Raw genomic sequence first — 240 nt, forward strand, 5'->3', positions numbered from 1 at the left:
ACAGTAGCAGTCAAACTTAGTGGTTACACCACATGTGGTTAGCCAACTTCAAATGCATAATTTTGTCTTTATTGAATTGAACAAGACTAGCACACATTTAGATGTGCAGGGCAATATGCACAGTGTATAGCACAATGAGTAAATGGTTAAGAAGCTGCTGTGAGGTTTTTTTCATCCTCTACTTTTGTCACACCAGCCAATTATGTTATTTTGGATTTGCAATCTACTTAAGAGAAATGT

The 240-nt window shown here is 36.2% G+C and overlaps 1 protein-coding gene across 2 annotated transcripts in view; it reads left to right on the top strand.

The window, feature by feature from the left end:
- Positions 1 to 240, top strand: part of LOC119582014 (protein FAM136A-like) — a 13,772-nt gene that overhangs the window by 12,341 nt on the left and 1,191 nt on the right. The gene's annotated exons all lie outside the window — the stretch shown is intronic.

Source organism: Penaeus monodon, chromosome 15 (assembly GCF_015228065.2).
Source record: "Penaeus monodon isolate SGIC_2016 chromosome 15, NSTDA_Pmon_1, whole genome shotgun sequence".
Classification (NCBI taxonomy): Eukaryota; Metazoa; Arthropoda; class Malacostraca; order Decapoda; family Penaeidae; genus Penaeus; species Penaeus monodon.